Below are 21130 nucleotides of genomic sequence, written 5' to 3' on the forward strand. Positions count from 1 at the left end.
CACATAGCCGTGTTTGTGCATATAGTGGCGAGTAATAGCCGTGTTTTACTCCCACATTATTATCCGAGTTATTGTGCACATAGCCGTGTTTGTGTACATGATTGTGAGTAATAGCCGTGTTTTACTCACACGTTGATCAAGTGATGCCATAGCCGTTTTTGGGAACACTTGGGGGTGATGCCATAGCCGTTTTTGGAACACCTCGGGGGTTAGCATACCATAGCCGTTTTTGGGAGCTAACGGTTGTTATGAACATCGGTGACTTGTTTCGCGAAGTCATTCCCTTGCGAATATATTGGTTAACCATGGTTTATAGTTGTTGACGTTAGCATTAAATTATTATTATGAATATTATGCTATTGATGTTGCTAGTTGTATGATTTGATGGTACTAGCTTGTTATTGAGGCGTTATGCGTTTGTATGCGTTATATGATATCGTGGATGCGAGTAGGTAAGTCCTATATGCATGTATATATTTATTCTACTCACTAAGCATTAGCTTACCCTCTCGTTGTTTACCATTTTATAGGTTCCGGCGTGGATAAGGGTAAGGGCATACGGTTGGATTAGAGATCCCGCTTGTTAAGGGACGCCTTTTGGAAGTTTAGTTCTTGGAGTTTGACCGAGACTTGGGTAGTTTAATCCCAAACGCCATGCTCGTAGTGTAGTTTGGTACTTAAACTTTTAGCGGTCGAAACTCATAATTTGTATTAAACTCGTAAAACGGCCGAAGTGGGCCCTGCTTTGTAAAACTCATTTTATGTTTGAATTTTGTTAGTTTTACATATTTGAATGTGTGGTTAAAAGCGTGTCGTCTAAAAATGTCGGGAACTAGTCGATCTTTTTCGCATTTTGAGACTTTTCGGACAGACCCGAATGGCGCGCCGCGCCAATTCACTGTGCAGCAAATTTTTATTTTTTATTTTTTATTTTTGGACGTGGTTTGCTCGCGGGTTGGTTTGGGTTGTTACAAGTGGTATCAGAGCATGATCTAAGGGATTTAGGCGACTTGAGATAGGTGCCTAGACTTAGACTTTATTGTGTGTACGTGTTATGCGGGACTTGTAGGACTTTGGGTCTAATCGGGAATTGTTAGTACTTTGGTTTATGTGAACTAACCTTGTGCTAATGGTTTTGTGTTGTGTTTAGCAATCATCAAGCGAGATGGACGTAGTATTAGCAAGTTAATGCGACGTGCTCGCGTAACAATGATTAGCTATCGTTGTTACGGGTGCAAATCGTGTCAAACAAGTAATGTACGACGATTGTCGAGCAAGATGGAGTAGTGTGGTGTATATGTATATATTTATGTGTTAAGTCCTTTCGTTTCGTTGTTTAAATCTTTTCCGTTTTATAGAATGAAGATGAGAAATGGACACGACACCAATGACGGAAGTACGAGTGAGGACGTTGAGTTCACGGCCAAAGTAGAGGCCATCTTTAAACGACAAAAGGTGGAGTTCCTCGAGGATGTTAAGAAAATGTTTCTAGATACGATTGACGAGCAATTAGTCAATGTAGTCAAGGAGCAAGTGAAGGTCGTTCTTCAAGGGGATAATGTGGGGAGACGGGACTTCTTCTATAAGAATTTCAAGGACTCTCAACCTCCTACCTTCGATGGTGAACGGGACCCACTTAAGAGTGCCCTTTGGATCTCCGACATGGAGGGGCTTTTCGTACGTGTGAATGCCCTCTTGATAAAAAGACGAGATATGGTTGTAGCATGTTAAGAGGTGATGCTAAATTGTGGTGGGACGCGAAGATCCGACTTTATAGCGAAGAACAGTGCATGGAGTTCACATGGGATGAATTCAAGGCGGAGTTTTTCGATGAATACCGAACTTCGGCCGATCTTACAAGGCTTAAGGATGAACTACGTTCCTTAAGGCAATGGTTGATGGATTTGAACACTCTCAAATCCGTGTTTTTGTCCAAGACCCTATTTTTCCCGGAGTATGTCGGGAATGATAAAATGTTGAAAGAAGATTTCTATCGAATCTTGAATGATAACTATCAAGAGAAAATTAGTGTGAACGTGGTGAAAAGCTTTGATGAATTGTTCAATATGGCAAAGGGTTTTGAAGCGCTTGTGTTGAGAAAGAGTAGTTTTACTTTTGGAAAGAGGAAGTTCGAGAATTCGAGTCAATCGAGCTTTTCCCACAAAAAGAACAAGAAGGGGTCCGAAAGCGTCGGAAGTGTGAAGAAGGGTGGTTCAAATACTTTTGCGCCTACTTGTTATAGTTGCGGGAAGTCGGGTCATTACGCCCGTGATTGTTTGACCAAGTCGGTCACGTGTTTTAATTGTGGGAAGGAGGGGCACAAGAGGCCGGAATGTCCCGATTTGAATAATGATCATGTCAAGAAGTTAGAAAAGGCGGCGGGTACGGCTAGGGGTCGCAACTATTTGATGACCAATGATGAAGCCAAACAATCGAACGAAGTTGTCTCAGGTACTTTCATGGTTAATTCTAATCCGGCAAGGATTCTCTTTGATAGTGGTGCAAATTTGTCGTTTGTGTCTCCTAAATTTGTGCCTAAACTTAATAGACCGTTAGCTAAGTTAAGTCGTCCGGTAGAAGTCGAAATAGCGGACGGCAAGACAGTGCTAGTGGTCGATGTGTGCAAAAATTGTGATGTTGTGTTTGGTGCCGAAAACTTTAAGATAGATCTCATTCCAATGACTTTGGGCGATTTTGATATTGTTGTGGGTATGGATTGGCTCAATCATAATAGAGCCGATATTGCATGCCATGAAAAATTTATTTGTGTGAAGACACCAAGTAGGGGAGAGTTAATTATTCACGGTGATAAGCGTAGAAGACTTGTGCCGATATGCACTTTTGCACGGGCACGTCGTCTCCTCGATAGTGGTGGCATGGCTTTTCTTGCCCATGTTGTTGATACTCGTGATGAGTCACCACCCATTCGTGAAATTCCAGTGGTTAGTGATTTCGAAGACGTTTTTCCGGACGAGTTACCGGGTGTTCCGGTGGAAAGACAAGTTGAATTTCGCATTGAGTTGGTTCCGGGGGCTACCCCCATTGCTAAAACTCCTTATCGTTTAGCACCGACGGAAATGCAAGAGTTGTTAAATCAAACCCAAGAGTTACTTGAGAAGGGTTTTATTCGACCGAGTGCTTCGCCATGGGGCGCTCATGTTTTATTCGTGAAAAAGAAGGATGGTAGTATGCGGATGTGCATCGATTACCGGGAGTTGAATAAAGTGACGATCAAGAATCGTTATCCTTTGCCTAGGATTGACGATTTGTTTGACCAACTCCAAGGTGCAACGTATTTCTCTAAAATCGACCTACGGTCCGGCTATCACCAAATGCGGGTCCGTGAGGAAGATATCGAGAAAACTGCTTTTCGAACGCGTTATGGGCATTTTGAGTTTGTGGTTATGCCTTTTGGTCTTACGAATGCACCGGCGGCATTCATGGACCTTATGAACCGAGTGTGCCAACCTATGTTGGACAAGTCGGTGATTGTGTTCATTGACGACATACTAGTCTACTCGAAAAGTATGAACGAACATGAACGTCATTTGCGTGAAGTATTGAAGACGTTAAGAAAGGAGAAGTTGTATGCCAAGTTCTCCAAATGTGAATTTTGGCTAAGGGAGGTTCAATTCCTTGGCCACATTGTGAACAAAGACGGTATTCAAGTAGATCCAGGGAAGATTGAGACGGTGAAGAGTTGGAGACAACCGACTACGCCTACGGAGGTCCGAAGTTTTCTCGGATTGGCCGGTTATTATCGTCGGTTTATCCAAGACTTTTCTAAGATTGCTTCTTCGTTGACGAAATTGACAAGGAAGGACGCGAGGTTTGTTTGGGAGAACGAGCAAGAAATTGCTTTTCAATTGTTAAAAGAGAAGTTGTGCCAAGCTCCGGTGTTAGTTTTGCCGGAAGGGGTGGAAGACATGACGGTTTATTGTGATGCTTCGTTAAATGGGCTCGGGTGTGTTCTAATGCAAAGAGGTAAAGTCATCGCTTATGCCTCTCGACAATTAAAGGAACACGAAACGAGATATCCGACTCATGATCTTGAGTTGGCGGCAGTTGTGCATGCGTTGAAAATTTGGCGCCACTACTTGTATGGTGTCAAGAGTACGATATATTCGGATCATAAGAGTTTGAAACATCTCTTTAATCAACGAGATTTGAATTATCGTCAACGTAGGTGGATGGACGTGGTGAAAGATTATGATTGTGAAATACTTTATCATCCGGGCAAGGCGAATGTGGTCGCGGATGCGTTAAGTCGAAAGAGTCATCACCCGACGTTACGATTGGGATTGTTACGTATGATTATTACTAACGACTTTCTTGAAAAACTTGGTGTGATTCAAATAGAGGCTTACGTTCATAACAAGCATGTGGAACGAATTGTGGGATAATCGGAATTCATTACTATGGGTTCACATGGTTTGTTGTCTTTTCAAGGAAGAGTGTGGGTGCCGAAGATGGGTGATTATCGACAAGTGCTACTTGATGAAGCACATAAGTCAAAGTATTCCATTCATCCGGGAGCGACGAAAATGTATCTTGACTTAAAGAAAGATTATTGGTGGCCGGGCATGAAACGTGATGTTGTAAAGTACGTTGAGCAATGCGTCACGTGTTTGCAAGTTAAGGCCGAGCACCAAAAGCCGTATGGTAAGTTACAACCGTTAGAAATCCCGAAGTGGAAATGGGAGCACATTACCATGGATTTCATCACAAAGTTACCTAAAACGGCGAGAACCCAATTTGACTCGATTTGGGTGATAATCGATCGATTGACGAAAAGTGCTTTGTTTTTTCCCATTCGGGAAGCGATATCGTCGGAGACTTTGGCTAAGTTGTTTATCAAGGAAGTCATCTCTCGACACGGTGTTCCTATATCTATTATTTCGGATCGAGATACCCATTTTACATCTCAATTTTGGGAAAAATTTCATGAAGATATGGGTACGCAATTAAAGTTGAGCACGGCGTATCATCCTCAAACGGATGGTCAAACTGAACGTACGAACCAAACTTTGGAAGATATGTTACGGGCGTGCATTATTGGTTTCGGTGGTAGTTGGGATGAGCATTTGCCCTTGGTGGAATTCTCGTACAATAATAGTTATCACACTAGTATTGGGATGCCACCTTACGAGATGCTTTATGGGCGGAGGTGTCGAACTCCGATTTGTTGGGGTGAAGTGGGACAAAAGGAAATCGGGAGCACCGATTTGGTTTTGGAAACAAATAGCAAGATTGTTACGATTCGAGAGCATTTGAAAAAGGCTCAAGATAGACAAAAGTAGTATGCCGACAAGCGTAGACGAACGATCGAATTTCAAGAAGGCGACATGGTAATGCTTAAGGTTTCGCCATGGAAGGGTATCATTCGATTTCGAAAACGGGGAAAGTTAGCTCCTCGGTTTATTGGGCCATTCAAGGTTTTAGCTCGTGTTGGTGAAGTTGCATATCGATTGGAATTACCCGAAGAGCTTGCGGGGATCCATAACACGTTTCATGTTTCCCATCTCCGTAAGTGCCTTGCGGATGATTCTTCATGGATGCCATTAGACGAAATCGAGCTGCACAATAAGTTGGAGTATGTTGAAGAGCCGATTGCTATACTTGATGAGAAAGTGAAAGTGTTGCGTAACAAGGAGGTGAGAACTTTTAAGGTTCAATGGCGTCAGAGTAAAGGTTCCGAGTTTACTTGGGAACCCGAAGAATTCGTGTTGGTTTATCTTCCCTCTTGTCATGCGGCGTGGATCGCGAGGACGCGCTCCGAATTAAGTAGGGGAGAGTTGTAAGACCCAAATATTTCATAGTATACTTGTGTGAATAAGTGATTCAAGTTGTGGGGTTTACGTTGTATATAATTAAAGGGCAAAAGAAGCTGAACTGGGCATTTGGCGTGCCGCGCGGCCTTATGGCGCGCCGCGCCATTTCGGGCTGACAGATTCTTCCTTCTTTTTAAATTAGATATTTTGGGGGCAATTTGGTAAAATCACTTTGGGGTCCGACTTTAAGGCCCCAAATCAGTTGTTGGAGTCTCCTTTACTCCATTTCCATCTACCTTATCACTTTCCATTAAATCCTAGAGAGAGAGGAAGTTCTAGAGTGAGAGAGCTCCATTAAAGGAAGAAGGAAGTTGAATCGGGTCTTAGTGCGAGTTCTAAAGTCGTTCATCTAGTCGCTAGCTACGTGGTGATTGTGTTGGTAAGTTATAAAACCTAATTTCTTACTTTAATTGTATTAAGGGTTAGGGTTTGGGTTATTTGCACATAAAAACCCATTTGTTAATGAATTAGGGGTTTTTGGGTGAATTTGGGTCATGAAGACTCAAAGTTGACTAACTAGGGTTTTCTAAGTACTAATCTATGTTTATGAGCTTAAATTAGTTAGTTAAATCACTAGCACACTTAAATATATGTAAAGGGGTGTTAAGTGGGTTAGTGGATGACCCAAAATGGGGGTATTGACTTAAATGGTCAAATGGGTCAAAATGGTCCTAAGTGGGTTAATGTATGTGTTTGATGCATAAACCTTGTATTGGAAAGCGTCTTAGGACTTAACTTGGCTAAGGATTAGGGTTTTGGTTATGATTGACCCAAATATTAGGGTTAAGGGTGCAAATGGGTCGAGATTGCACCATAGGTCAAAATGACTATAGAATGGAGTTTGAGTTGGTTGACCAACTTGAGTTTGTGATTGATATTATGTATAATGTAATAGGTACGTTACATTGAAGATTTACGAGCTTATAAACCTCTCATCAAGACTTTGAGGTGAGTGGAAAATCTATATATGTATGTATATGATTCACGTACCGTATTAATGGTGTCACATAGCCGTTTTGTGACCGTAGTTGTGAGACATAGCCGTTTTGTCCACGTTTTATATATTTATGCACATAGCCGTGTTTGTGCATATAGTGGCGAGTAATAGCCGTGTTTTACTCCCACATTATTATCCGAGTTATTGTGCACATAGCCGTGTTTGTGTACATGATTGTGAGTAATAGCTGTGTTTTACTCACACGTTGATCAAGTGATGCCATAGCCGTTTTTGGGAACACTTGGGGGTGATGCCATTGTAGTGACCCGAACTTTTCCATGTTTATATATATTAATTGAGATTGATATTTACATGATTAAATGTTTCCAACATGTTAAGCAATCAAACTTGTTAAGACTTGATTAATTGAAATAGGTTTCATATAGACAATTGACCACCCAAGTTGACCGGTGATTCACGAACGTTAAAACTTGTAAAAACTATATGATGACATATATATGGATATATATATATATATATATATATAGTTAACATGATACTATGATAAGTAAACATATCATTAAGTATATTAACAATGAACTACATATGTAAAAACAAGACTACTAACTTAATGATTTTTAAACGAGACATATATGTAATGATATCGTTGTAAAGACATTTAATGTATATATATCATATTAAGAGATATTCATACATGATAATATCATGATAATATAATAATTTAAAGTCTCATTTGATATTATAAACATTGGGTTAACATCATTTAACAAGATCGTTAACCTAAAGGTTTCAAAACAACACTTACATGTAACGACTAACGATGACTTAACGACTCAGTTAAAATGTATATACATGTAGTGTTTTAATATGTATTTATAAACTTTTGAAAGACTTCAATACACTTATCAAAATACTTCTACTTAACAAAAATGCTTACAATTACATCCTCGTTCAGTTTCATCAACAATTCTACTCGTATGCACCCGTATTCGTACTCGTACAATACACAGCTTTTAGATGTATGTACTATTGGTATATACACTCCAATGATTAGCTCTTAGCAGCCCATGTGAGTCACATAACACATGTGGGAACCATCATTTGGCAACTAGCATGAAATATATCATAAAATTACAAAAATATGAGTAATCATTCATGACTTATTTACATGAAAACAAAATTACATATCCTTTATATCTAATCCATACACCAACGACCAAAAACACCTACAAACACTTTCATTCTTCAATTTTCTTCATCTAATTGATCTCTCTCAAGTTCTATCTTCAAGTTCTAAGTGTTCTTCATAAATTCTACAAGTTCTAGTTACATAAAATCAAGAATACTTTCAAGTTTGCTAGCTCACTTCCAATCTTGTAAGGTGATCATCCAACCTCAAGAAATCTTTGTTTCTTACAGTAGGTTATCATTCTAATACAAGGTAATAATCATATTCAAACTTTGGTTCAATTTCTATAACTATAACAATCTTATTTCAAGTGATGATCTTACTTGAACTTGTTTTCGTGTCATGATTCTGCTTCAAGAACTTCGAGCCATCCAAGGATCCGTTGAAGCTAGATCCATTTTTCTCTTTTACAGTAGGTTTATCCAAGGAACTTAAGGTAGTAATGATGTTCATAACATCATTCAATTCATACATATAAAGCTATCTTATTCGAAGGTTTAAACTTGTAATCACTAGAACATAGTTTAGTTAATTCTAAACTTGTTCGCAAATAAAGTTAATCCTTCTAACTTGACTTTTAAAATAAACTAAACACATATTCTATATCTATATGATATGCTAACTTAATGATTTAAAACCTGGAAACACGAAAAATACCGTAAAACCGGACATACGCCGTCATAGTAATACCGCGGGCTGTTTTGGGTTTGATAATTAAAAACTATGATAAAATTTAATTTAAAAGTTGTTCTTCTGAGAAAATGATTTTTATTATGAACATGAAACTATATCCAAAAATTATGGTTAAACTCAAAGTGGAAGTATGTTTTCTAAAATGGTCATCTAGACGTCGTTCTTTCGACTGAAATGACTACCTTTACAAAAATGACTTGTAACTTATTTTTCCGACTATAAACCTATACTTTTTTTGTTTAGATTCATAAAATAGAGTTCAATATGAAACCATAGCAATTTGATTCACTCAAAACGGATTTAAAATGAAGAAGTTATGGGTAAAACAAGATTGGATAATTTTTCTCATTTTAGCTACGTGAAAATTGGTAACAAATCTATTTCAACCATAACTTAATCAACTTGTATTGTATATTATGTAATCTTGAGATACCATAGACACGTATACAATGTTTCGACCTATCATGTCGACACATCTATATATATTTCGAAACAACCATAGACACTCTATATGTGAATGTTGGAGTTAGCTATACAGGGTTGAGGTTGATTCCAAAATATATATAGTTTGAGTTGTGATCAATACTGAGATACGTATACACTGGGTCGTGGATTGATTCAAGATAATATTTATCGATTTATTTATGTACATCTAACTATGGACAACTAGTTGTAGGTTACTAACGAGGACAGCTGACTTAATAAACTTAAAACATCAAAATATATTAAAAGTGTTGTAAATATATTTTGAACATACTTTGATATATATGTATATATTGTTATAAGTTCGTGAGTCAACAGTGGCCAAGTCTTACTTCCCGACGAAGTAAAAATCTGTGAAAGTGAGTTATAGTCCCACTTTTAAAATCTAATATTTTTGGGATGAGAATACATGCAGGTTTTATAAATGATTTACAAAATAGACACAAGTACATGAAACTACATTCTATGGTTGAATTATCGAAATCGAATATGCCCCTTTTTATTAAGTCTGGTAATCTAAGAATTAGGGAACAGACACCCTAATTGACGCGAATCCTAAAGATAGATCTATTGGGCCTAACAAACCCCATCCAAAGTACCGGATGATTTAGTACTTCGAAATTTATATCATATCCGAAGGGTGTCCCGGAATGATGTGGATATTCTTATATATGCATCTTGTTAATGTCGGTTACCAGGTGTTCACCATATGAATGATTTTTATCTCTATGTATGGGATGTGTATTGAAATATGAAATCTTGTGGTCTATTGTTACGATTTGATATATATAGGTTAAACCTATAACTCACCAACATTTTTGTTGACGTTTAAAGCATGTTTATTCTCAGGTGAATACTAAGAGCTTCCGCTGTTGCATACTAAAATAAGGACAAGATTTGGAGTCCATGTTTGTATGATATTGTGTAAAAACTGCATTCAAGAAACTGATTTCGACGTAACATATTTGTATTGTAAACCATTATGTAATGGTCGTGTGTAAACATGATATTTTAGATTATCATTATTTGATAATCTACGTAAAGCTTTTTAAACCTTTATTTATGAAATAAAGGTTATGGTTCTATTTTAAAAATGAATGCAGTCTTTGAAAAACGTCTCATATAGAGGTCAAAACCTCGCAACGAAATCAATTAATATGGAACGTTTTTAATCAATAAGAACGGGACATTTCAGTTGGTATCTGAGCGTTGGTCTTAGAGAACCAGAATTTTGCATTAGTGTGTCTTATCGAGTTTGTTAGGATGCATTAGTGAGTCTGGACTTCGACCGTGTTTACTTGAAAAATGATTGCTTAACAAATTTTGTTGGAAACTATATATTTTTAACATGTGAATATTATGTGATATATTAATCTCTTAACGCGTTTGATATTATGTGATAGATGTCTACCTCTAGAACAAGTCCCATTGACTCACCTAATAATAATGAAGAGTCAAATGTAAATTGGAATGATTCGTGGACTGATTCACAAGTTCCCGAAGAGGAACCGGAAGAAGAGTCGGAACCGGAAGAAGAATCGGAACCGGAAGAAGAATCGGAACCGGATGAAGAAATAGAACCGGTGGGGGAAATAATAAAACGGTTAAGTAAAAGAAAATCCTCAACCAACCGACCAAGGTTAATTATGGTCAATGGTGTTTCCGCCAAGGAAGCAAAATATTGGGAGGATTACCAATTCTCCGATGAATCGGATTCCGACGAGAATTCCGATGATGTTATAGAAATTACCCCAACTGAATTTAAAAAGGCAAAAGAAAATAATAAGAGAAAGGGCATAAAAATAGAGAAATCTAATTCCAACCCCGATGAACTTTATATGTATCGTCAACCCCCGAAGTCCTTAAGTTGTAACAATGACCCGGAAACCTCTAAACCACCAGGTTTTTCTAAACCAATGTGGAAAACGACGGCTCGTATTAGGGGAACATCATATATCCCTAGAAACTTGGCAAAACGAACCAAAACCGAAGAAGAAGAAACGCGCGAGTCGGAATAAGATAGTTGTATTCGTGTGGTGTAATATATGTAATATAGTGTGCTTATGCTTTAGGATATATGTAAAAAATGCTTGTATTAATAAGTAATTTTTTTTTAAATCTAACTCTTGTCTATTTTACAGTTTAAAAACACAAAATGGATAGACAACCCAATATTTTAAGAGACCTACCCGGAGACATGATTGATGAAATCTTGTCTAGAGTCGGTCAGAATTCCTTGGCACAACTATTTAAGGTGAAATCAGTTTGTAAGACATTCGAAGAACGTTCCAAGAATGTCTTGGTTTATAAGAGACTTTCGTTTGAAAGATGGGGGATATCACATTGGGAAACCCATAAGTTACGATGTGTTTACTTTGACGCATATATTGCGGGGAACCCAAATGCTATTTTACGCAACGGGTTAAGAAATTATTTTGACTCAATGTATCCGAATATAGGACTTCATGATTTAGAAAAAGCGGCTAACATGCAACATAAAGAAGCATGCTATGCTTACAGGTTAGTAATGTTCGCTTCTCACCAAAGTGAGAACAAGAACATCGGGCTACAACTATTAAACCAAACGTTCCCACAAGTAACGGAGTCGGTAATTGGGGTAAGAAATGAGGTTTTTAGATTGTTACGGAACTGTTGGACATTACGTAACCCTCGTCCCTTTGACGACGTTACAACACGCTGTCTTATCAACGGCCTAACGGTTATGTTCCACAAGACCAAGGATGGGAAGTAGTCCTAGTAAAACCAGAATGCATGACTTGTTTCTGGACGTATGAATTACGTGTCTTTATTGCCTTTGCTGAACGACTTGTGTACTAGCTAGAATTATCTTCACAACTATCTTGTATCAAAGTTATTGTGTGCTATATTTCATGCTTTATGTAAAATAAGCGGTATTGTAAGTTTGTAAAATATTGTATAAAAGTTTGAATGCGAAATATTATTATAATCAGTTTTTCATATAGAATTGTAGTAGTTGAATTGTATATTAGCTACTAAGTATGAACTTAACGGGTAGGTACTACCCGAATTTAAACTTATAAAACGCTAATATGAAGAAAAAGCTTTTATAAATGAGTTCATATTATGCTATGAAATACTATTAACTACTCTTAATATTCTGTATGATTAACTTGTTCCATTTGACTATTTTGAAGGAAATGGCACCGACTACTCGACACACCGTGAATATGAATGAAGAGGAATTCCGTACTTTTTTAGCTTCAAACATAGCCGCAGTACAGGCTGCGCTACATACCAACAATAACCTTGGATCTAGCAGTACAGGAAATCGTGTAGGATGCACCTACAAAGAATTCACTGCCTGCAAACCTTTGGAATTTGATGGAACCGAAGGACCGATCGGATTGAAACGGTGGACCGAGAAGGTCGAATCGGTGTTTGCCATAAGTAAGTGTACTGAAGAGGACAAAGTGAAGTACGCTACGCATACCTTCACAGGTTCTGCGTTAACATGGTGGAATACCTATCTAGAGCAAGTGGGACAAGATGATGCGTACGCACTACCGTGGTCAGCATTCAAGCACTTGATGAACGAGAAGTACTGTCCCAGAACCGAGGTCAATAAGCTCAAGACAGAACTTAGAGGGTTACGAACCCAAGGATTTGATATTACCACGTACAAAAGACGATTCACAGAATTGTGCCTATTGTGTCCGGGAGCATTCGAAGATGAGGAAGAGAAGATCGAAGCGTTTGTGAAAGGATTACCGGAAAGAATCCAAGAAGATATAAGTTCACACGAGCCCGCCTCCATACAACAGGCATGTAGAATGGCTCACAAACTAGTGAACCAGATTGAAGAAAGAATTAAAGAACAGACTGCTGAAGAGGCCAATGTGAAGCAAGTCAAAAGAAAGTGAGAGGAAAACGGTGATAAGAATCACCAATACAACAACAACAGCAATTACAACAATAATCGCAACAATTATCCCAACAATCGCAACATCAATCGCAACTACAACAAACGGCCCAACAACAACAACAACAACAACAACAACAACAACAACAGCAACTACAACAATCATCCCAACAATAATAATAACCGCAACAACAACAACAATCAGAAGCAGCTATGCCAAAGGTGTGAAAAGTATCACTCGGGGTTCTGCACCAAATTTTGCAACAAGTGTAAAAGAAATGGTCATAGCGCGGCGAAGTGTGAGGTCTACGGACCAGGGGTTAATAGAACGAAAGGAACAAATGGTGTCGGAACGAGTAATGGCGGAGCAAGTAGTGTCGGAGCAAGTTATGCCAATGTAGTTTGTTATAAATGTGGAAAACCGGGCCACATTATTAGAAATTGCCCGAACCAGGAGAACACGAATGGACAAGGCCGCGGAAGAGTTTTCAATATTAATGCGGCAGAGGCACAGGAAGACCCGGAGCTTGTTACGGGTACGTTTCTTATTGACAATAAATCTGCTTACGTTTTATTTGATTCGGGTGCGGATAGAAGCTATATGAGTAGAGATTTTTGTGCTAAATTAAGTTGTCTATTGATGCCTTTGGATAGTAAATTTTTACTCGAATTAACAAATGGTAAATTAATTTCAGCAGATAATATATGTCGGAATCGAGAAATTAAACTGGTTAGCGAAACATTTAAGATTGACTTGATACCAGTAGAGTTAGGGAGTTTTGATGTGATAATCGGTATGGACTGGTTGAAAGAAGTGAAAGCAGAGATCGTTTGTTACAAAAATGCAATTCGCATTATACGAGAAAAAGGAAAACCCTTAATGGTGTACGGAGAAAAGGGCAACACGAAGCTACATCTTATTAGTAATTTGAAGGCACAAAAACTAATAAGAAAAGGTTGCTATGCTGTTCTAGCACACGTCGAGAATGTACAAACTGAAGAAAAGAGCATCAATGATGTTCCCGTCGCAAAAGAATTTCCCGATGTATTTCCGAAAGAATTACCGGGATTACCCCCACATCGATCCGTTGAATTTCAAATAGATCTTGTACCAGGAGCTGCACCAATAGCTCGTGCTCCTTACAGACTCGCACCCAGCGAGATGAAAGAACTGCAAAGCCAATTACAAGAACTTTTAGAGCGTGGTTTCATTCGACCAAGCACATCACCGTGGGGAGCTCCTGTTTTGTTTGTCAAGAAGAAAGATGGTACATTCAGGTTGTGTATCGACTACCGAGAGTTGAACAAACTTACCATCAAGAACCGCTACCCACTACCGAGAATCGACGACTTATTTGATCAACTACAAGGCTCGTCTGTTTATTCAAAGATTGACTTACGTTCCGGGTATCATCAAATGCGGGTGAAAGAAGATGATATTCCAAAGACTGCTTTCAGAACATGTTACGATCATTACGAGTTTATGGTCATGCCGTTTGGTTTAACTAATGCACCAGCTGTGTTCATGGACCTTATGAACCGAGTGTGTGGACCATACCTTGACAAGTTTGTCATTGTTTTCATTGATGACATACTTATTTACTCAAAAAATGACCAAGAACACGGTGAATATTTGAGAAAGGTGTTAGAAGTATTGAGGAAGGAAGAATTGTACGCTAAATTTTCAAAGTGTGCATTTTGGTTGGAAGAAGTTCAATTCCTCGGTCACATAGTGAACAAAAAAGGTATTAAGGTGGATTCGGCAAAGATAGAAACTGTTGAAAAGTGAGAAACCCCGAAAACTCCGAAACACATACGCCAGTTTTTAGGACTAGCTGGTTACTACAGAAGGTTCATCCAAGACTTTTCCAGAATAGCAAAACCCTTGACTGCATTAACGCATAAAGGGAAGAAATTTGAATGGAAGGATGAACAAGAGAAAGCGTTTCAGTTATTGAAGAAAAAGCTAACTACGGCACCTATATTGTCATTGCCTGAAGGGAATGATGATTTTGTGATTTATTGTGATGCATCAAAGCAAGGTCTCGGTTGTGTATTAATGCAACGAACGAAGGTGATTGCTTATGCGTCTAGACAATTGAAGATTCACGAGCAAAATTATACGACGCATGATTTGGAATTAGGCGCGGTTGTTTTTGCATTAAAGACTTGGAGGCACTACTTATATGGGGTCAAAAGTATTATATATACCGACCACAAAAGTCTTCAACACATATTTATTCAGAAACAACTGAATATGAGGCAGCGTAGGTGGATTGAATTGTTGAATGATTACGACTTTGAGATTCGTTACCACCCGGGGAAGGCAAATGTGGTAGCCGATGCCTTGAGCAGGAAGGATAGAGAACCCATTCGAGTAAAATCTATGAATATAATGATTCATAATAACCTTACTACTCAAATAAAGGAGGCGCAACAAGGAGTTTTAAAAGAGGGAAATTTAAAGGATGAAATACCCAAAGGATCGGAGAAGCATCTTAATATTCGGGAAGACGGAACCCGGTATAGGGCTGAAAGGATTTGGGTACCAAAATTTGGAGATATGAGAGAAATGGTACTTAGAGAAGCTCATAAAACCAGATACTCAATACATCCTGGAACGGGGAAGATGTACAAGGATCTCAAGAAACATTTTTGGTGGCCGGGTATGAAAGCCGATGTTGCTAAATACGTAGGAAAATGTTTGACGTGTTCTAAGGTCAAAGCTGAGCATCAGAAACCATCAGGTCTACTTCAACAACCTGAAATCCTAGAATGGAAATGGGAAAACATTACCATGGATTTCATCACTAAATTGCCAAGGACTGCAAGTGGTTTTGATACTATTTGGGTAATAGTTGATCGTCTCACCAAATCAGCACACTTCCTGCCAATAAGAGAAGATGATAAGATGGAGAAGTTAGCACGACTGTATTTGAAGGAAGTCGTCTCCAGATATGGAATACCAATCTCTATTATCTCTGATAGGGATGGCAGATTTATTTCAAGATTCTGGCAGACATTACAGCAAGCATTAGGAACTCGTCTAGACATGAGTACTGCCTATCATCCACAAACTGATGGGCAGAGCAAAAGGACGATACAAACGCTTGAAGACATGCTACGAGCATGTGTTATTGATTTCGGAAACAGTTGGGATCGACATCTACCGTTAGCAGAATTTTCCTACAACAACAGCTACCATTCAAGCATTGAGATGGCGCCGTTTGAAGCACTTTATGGTAGAAAGTGCAGGTCTCCGATTTGTTGGAGTGAAGTGGGGGATAGACAGATTACGGGTCCGGAGATTATACAAGAAACTACCGAGAAGATCATCCAAATTCAACAACGGTTGAAAACCACCCAAAGTCGACAAAAGAGCTACGCTGACATTAAAAGAAAAGATACAGAATTTGAAATTGGAGAGATGGTCATGCTTAAAGTTGCACCTTGGAAAGGCGTTGTTCGATTTGGTAAATGAGGGAAATTAAATCCAAGGTATATTGGACCATTCAAGATTATTGATCGTGTCGGACCAGTAGCTTATCGACTTGAGTTACCTCAACAACTCGCGGCTGTACATAACACTTTCCACGTCTCGAATTTGAAGAAATGTTTTGCTAAAGAAGATCTCACTATTCCGTTAGATGAAATCCAAATCAACGAAAAACTCCAATTCATCGAAGAACCCGTCAAAATAATGGATCGTGAGGTTAAAAGACTTAAGCAAAACAAGATACCAATTGTTAAGGTTCGATGGAATGCTCGTAGAGGACCCGAGTTCACCTGGGAGCATGAAGATTAGATGAAGAAGAAATACCCGCATCTATTTCCAGAAGATTCGTCAACACCTTCAACAGCTTAAAATTTCGGGACGAAATTTATTTAACGGGTAGGTACTGTAGTGACCTGAACTTTTCCATGTTTATATATATATTAATTGAGATTGATATTTACATGATTAAATGTTTCCAACATGTTAAGCAATCAAACTTGTTAAGACTTGATTAATTGAAATAGGTTTCATATAGACAATTGACCACCCAAGTTGACCGGTGATTCACGAACGTTAAAACTTGTAAAAACTATATGATGACATATATATGGATATATATATATAGTTAACATGATACTATGATAAGTAAACATATCATTAAGTATATTAACAATGAACTACATATGTAAAAACAAGACTACTAACTTAATGATTTTGAAACGAGACATATATGTAACGATTATCGTTGTAAAGACATTTAATGTATATATATCATATTAAGAGATATTCATACATGATAATATCATGATAATATAATAATTTAAAATCTCATTTGATATTATAAACATTGGGTTAACAACATTTAACAAGATCGTTAACCTAAAGGTTTCAAAACAACACTTACATGTAACGACTAACGATGACTTAACGACTCAGTTAAAATGTATATACATGTAGTGTTTTAATATGTATTTATACACTTTTGAAAGATTTCAATACACTTATCAAAATACTTCTACTTAACAAAAATGCTTACAATTACATCCTCGTTCAGTTTCATCAACAATTCTACTCGTATGCACCCGTATTCGTACTCGTACAATACACAGCTTTTAGATGTATGTACTATTGGTATATACACTCCAATGATCAGCTCTTAGCAGCCCATGTGAGTCACATAACACATGTGGGAACCATCATTTGGCAACTAGCATGAAATATCTCATAAAATTACAAAAATATGAGTAATCATTCATGACTTATTTACATGAAAACAAAATTACATATCCTTTATATCTAATCCATACACCAGCGACCAAAAACACCTACAAACACTTTCATTCTTCAATTTTCTTCATCTAATTGATCTCTCTCAAGTTCTATCTTCAAGTTCTAAGTGTTCTTCATAAATTCTACAAGTTCTAGTTACATAAAATCAAGAATACTTTCAAGTTTGCTAGCTCACTTCCAATCTTGTAAGGTGATCATCCAACCTCAAGAAATCTTTGTTTCTTATAGTAGGTTATCATTCTAATACAAGGTAATAATCATATTCAAACTTTGGTTTAATTTCTATAACTATAACAATCTTATTTCAAGTGATGATCTTACTTGAACTTGTTTTCGTGTCATGATTCTGCTTCAAGAACTTCGAGCCATCCAAGGATCCGTTGAAGCTAGATCCATTTTTCTCTTTTCCAGTAGGTTTATCCAAGGAACTTAAGGTAGTAATGATGTTCATAACATCATTCGATTCATACATATAAAGCTATCTTATTCGAAGGTTTAAACTTGTAATCACTAGAACATAGTTTAGTTAATTCTAAACTTGTTCGCAAATAAAAGTTAATCCTTCTAAATTGACTTTTAAAATCAACTAAACACATGTTATATATCTATATGATATGCTAACTTAATGATTTAAAACCTGGAAACACGAAAAACACCGTAAAACCGGATTTACGCCGTCGTAGTAACACCGCGGGCTGTTTTGGGTTAGTTAATTAAAAACTATGATAAACTTTGATTTAAAAGTTGTTATTCTGAGAAAATGATTTTTATTATGAACATGAAACTATATCCAAAAATTATGGTTAAACTCAAAGTGGAAGTATGTTTTCTAAAATGGTCATCTAGACGTCGTTCTTTCGACTGAAATGACTACCTTTACAAAAACGACTTGTAACTTATTTTTCCGACTATAAACCTATACTTTTTCTGTTTAAATTCATAAAATAGAGTTCAATATGAAACCATAGCAATTTGATTCACTCAAAACGGATTTAAAATGAAGAAGTTATGGGTAAAACAAGATTGGATAATTTTTCTCATTTTAGCTACGTGAAAATTGGTAACAAATCTATTCCAACCATAACTTAATCAACTTGTATTGTATATTATGTAATCTTGAGATACCATAGACACGTATACAATGTTTCGACCTATCATGTCGACACATCTATATATATTTCGGAACAACCATAGACACTCTATATGTGAATGTTGGAGTTAGCTATACAGGGTTGAGGTTGATTCCAAAATATATATAGTTTGAGTTGTGATCAATACTGAGATACGTATACACTGGGTCGTGGATTGATTCAAGATAATATTTATCGATTTATTTATGTACATCTAACTGTGGACAACTAGTTGTAGGTTACTAACGAGGACAGCTGACTTAATAAACTTAAAACATCAAAATATATTAAAAGTGTTGTAAATATATTTTGAACATACTTTGATATATATGTATATATTGTTATAGGTTCGTGAGTCAACAGTGGCCAAGTCTTACTTCCCGACGAAGTAAAAATATGTGAAAGTGAGTTATAGTCCCACTTTTAAAATCTAATATTTTTGGGATGAGAATACATGCAGGTTTTATAAATGATTTACAAAATAGACACAAGTACATGAAACTACATTCTATGGTTGAATTATCGAAATTGAATATGCCCCTTTTTATTAAGTCTGGTAATCTAAGAATTAGGGAACAGACACCCTAATTGACGCGAATCCTAAAGATAGATCTATTGGGCCTAACAAACCCCATCCAAAGTACCGGATGCTTTAGTACTTCGAAATTTATATCATATCCGAAGGGTGTCCCGGAATGATGGGGATATTCTTATATATGCATCTTGTTAATGTCGGTTACCAGGTGTTCACCATATGAATGATTTTTATCTCTATGTATGAGATGTGTATTGAAATATGAAATCTTGTGGTCTATTGTTACGATTTGATATATATAGGTTAAACCTATAACTCACCAACATTTTTGTTGACGTTTAAAGCATGTTTATTCTCAGGTGAATACTAAGAGCTTCCGCTGTTGCATACTAAAATAAGGACAAGATTTGGAGTCCATGTTTGTATGATATTGTGTAAAAACTGCATTCAAGAAACTGATTTCGATGTAACATATTTGTGTTGTAAACCATTATGTAATGGTCGTGTGTAAACATGATATTTTAGATTATCATTATTTGATAATCTACGTAAAGCTTTTTAAACCTTTATTTATGAAATAAAGGTTATGGTTTGTTTTAAAAATGAATGCAGTCTTTGAAAAACGTCTCATATAGAGGTCAAAACCTCGCAACGAAATCAATTAATATGGAACGTTTTTAATCAATAAGAACGGGACATTTCAGCCATAGCCGTTTTTGGAACACCTCGGGGGTTAGCATACCTTAGCCGTTTTTGGGATCTAACGGTTGTTATGAACATCGGTGACTTGTTTCGCGAAGTCATTCCCTTGCGAATATATTGGTTAACCATGGTTTATAGTTGTTGACGTTAGCATTAAATTATTATTATGAATATTATGCTATTGATGTTGCTAGTTGTACGATTTGATGGTACTAGCTTGTAATTGAGGCGTTATGCGTTTGTATGCGTTATATGATATCGTGGATGCGAGTAGGTAAGTCCTATATGCATGTATATATTTATTCTACTCACTAAGCGTTAGCTTACCCTCTCGTTGTTTACCATTTTATAGGTTCCGGCGTGGATAAGGGTAAGGGCATACGGTTGGATTAGAGATCCCGCTTGTTAAGGGACGCCTTTTGGAAGTTTAGTTCTTGGAGTTTGACCGAGACTTGGGTAGTTTAACGCCATGCTCGTAGTGTAGTTTGGTACTTAAACTTTTGGCGGTCGAAACTCATAATTTGTATTAAACTCGTAAAACGGCCGAAGTGGGCCCCGCTTTGTAAAACTCATTTTATGTTTGAATTGTGTTAGTTTTACATATTTGAATGTGTGGTTAAAAGCGTGTCGTCTAAAAATGTCGGGAACTAGTCGATCTTTTTCGCATTTTGAGACTTTCCGGACAGACCCGAATGGCGCGCCGCGCGGCCATCCTGGCGCGCCGCACCAATTCACTGTGCAACAATTTTATTTATTTATTTTTAGACGTGGTTTGCTCGTGGGTTGGTTTGGATTGTTACATAAACATGCTTTAAAGTGTCAACCAAAAGGTTGGTGAGTTCATTAGTTTATCATCAATATTCATTTCCATCATTTTTAATAGACCACAAGATTTTCATTTCCATTTCTCATAAATATACAT

The sequence above is a fragment of the Rutidosis leptorrhynchoides genome, chromosome 6 (genome assembly GCF_046630445.1).
Source record: "Rutidosis leptorrhynchoides isolate AG116_Rl617_1_P2 chromosome 6, CSIRO_AGI_Rlap_v1, whole genome shotgun sequence".
NCBI classification, from domain to species: domain Eukaryota; kingdom Viridiplantae; phylum Streptophyta; class Magnoliopsida; order Asterales; family Asteraceae; genus Rutidosis; species Rutidosis leptorrhynchoides.